The following is a 2,264-nucleotide window of genomic DNA, read 5'->3' as shown; positions in this document are numbered from 1 at the left end:
TACGATACGTGTAAATGATAAATATTTCATTTCAGAATAACGTACAATTTAAATGTAAAATAATTCGGATGGTGGGAATAAAAATCTGTGCAGCATATTGTGTTATTACACGGACATGGGGTTTTTTTTCTGTCAAACGCCCTATTTGACAGAAAATCACCAACCAAAAAATCCGCCGTCTAATAACCCTATTAGGGCCAATTTTATGTCGTTTAAAAAAAATGCTTGAAAAAAAGCCAAATTGTGTGGACTTTCTTTCTTGGCTTCATCATCATCATTTTTTTTCATGTATGTATTTTCCTCGGTTTTTGGCTGGTTTCGATCATTCTCTGGAGTTGGTATGAAGGCACTGTTTTAACTATGGCACTATCCCAAGCACCTCAAATTGCTTAAACGACTGCTAAACGGGGTCATTTAGACTAAAACTTAAGTCTAAACGGAATGTAAATTGACCACGTTTAGCAGGGGTTAAAAGTCTGAGCTTTTAGGTTTGGGAAAAAGATAAGAGCTTACAAGCTCATCACAGAAGCAAAAAGCTACTCAACAATGCTTTCGTCATTTTTACGCTTTCGACACCCCTCGCATGCTTGCTCTCTATTCTCTTAACTTTGGACTTTGCTCAAGAACCTTTAAAGTGTGTGGAAGGGGTGAGATACTTTTTTGCTCTATCTATGGCTTTAATTGTGAATTTGTTCCAGAGACACCCGTCCGCTAACTCGAAGCGATACAACTAGGTCTGTGATGCCGTGTGATACGTCCAATGACAGGAGCGTACAAAATAGTGCGAAACAAAACGTTTGAGAGTGTTCAGAACTCTATTCGTACCGTTAAAAGAGATTTGTGCATATTTTAGATCTCTTCCTCAAAACCTCCGTTCTTATGGGAATTGTGAAAAAGTTGTTTTTTCATGCGTTTGGGATCGGAAACTATTCTGCTATTTCATTGCCCTTTCCCCCCATTGGCAGATACACCTGTTTACAGCTTCAGTCGAACTGGAACCGTTTGCTTCGACTCACGAGCTGCCTGCTTCGATTTGCGTGCCATTACCATCGAAAGAGCGACACTATGGTCGAATCGCATGCCGTTACTATGGAATCACGTGCCGGTAGCTATGGTTTTGGAAATATTAGCACATTGTAAAGTTGCTGTTTTTTTCTTCGAAAAAATGACTATGACCTATTGCTACAATTCAAGGATACTTTTAAATACTAAAGGAATAGAAAGCAATATTTTAAACTATTTTACACGTGTTTTACATAATGTTTCATAGCAAAAATTAACGATTAATACCAACTATTTCCAGGAACTCAACGAAAAATTCACACATTGAAAAAGAAAAATGGAAACAAATAGCTTCAAGATTATTCAAAGTTTTCTTCGCCATTCGAACCGCTAGTTCATTTCCGCTAGTTTAATGTATAGATCACCAATGAACTCTGAAAAGCTACTCCTGTTTATCGCTACTTTTTGATGTTGGTATTGTACGACACGATTCCATACTTCCACAGGTTAATGCCCTTTTTACTTGTATGGCCTTTTCAGGATCTATATGATTTCTAAAATTGCAAATTGTTTTGATGGCGTTGAACCTTTTTGTTGCTTTACTTTTTTGATTCTACAAATGTTGATGAAATTTTAATTGGTTGTCAATTGTGACTCACAAGAACCTGTGTTCTTTGGTTTTCTGTATATTACGTCCTGCTGTTTGTATGTTCACATAGAAATTGTTTTTTGGGAAAGTCATGTATGTACATTTTCGAGGGTTGATTTCAAGATTCAGTTCTGTTGTTATGCGTGTAGCGGATAAAACACGTCCAGTCTCGATGAGTGCAGTAACAGAAGAGAGTATATATTCTCAAATTGTAGTTCGTATCGTACAATCATATCTTCGTGCTTTGCTATAAAACAAGTGTTAAATCCTTAATTCAGTTCTTGACTTGCGTTGGCTATTCTCAATACTCCTCCTCAACGCAAGTTTATCAACCCTATCATGTTTATAAGCTTTTGCATTCTAATCCTAGCCAATGGTTTAGTTAAAAGACTCGCGATCATTTCTTCCGATGTGCAATACACGCACCTTATTTCTCATTTCTTAATTTGATCTTTTGTGAAATAATAACGAGTAGCAATATGCTTTGTTCTATTACTCAACCTTTCACCCGCCAGCAATTTTAAACAGCTCTGATTATCTTCGTTAATTACAACTGACTGTTCATCATTTAAATCCTTCAGAAGTAGTTTCTACCATATTGCTTCTTGTATTC

The sequence above is a fragment of the Anopheles stephensi genome, chromosome 2 (assembly GCF_013141755.1).
Source record: "Anopheles stephensi strain Indian chromosome 2, UCI_ANSTEP_V1.0, whole genome shotgun sequence".
Classification (NCBI taxonomy): domain Eukaryota; kingdom Metazoa; phylum Arthropoda; class Insecta; order Diptera; family Culicidae; genus Anopheles; species Anopheles stephensi.
The sequence above is the reverse complement of the archived record's forward strand: the minus strand, read 5'-3'. Positions refer to the sequence as shown.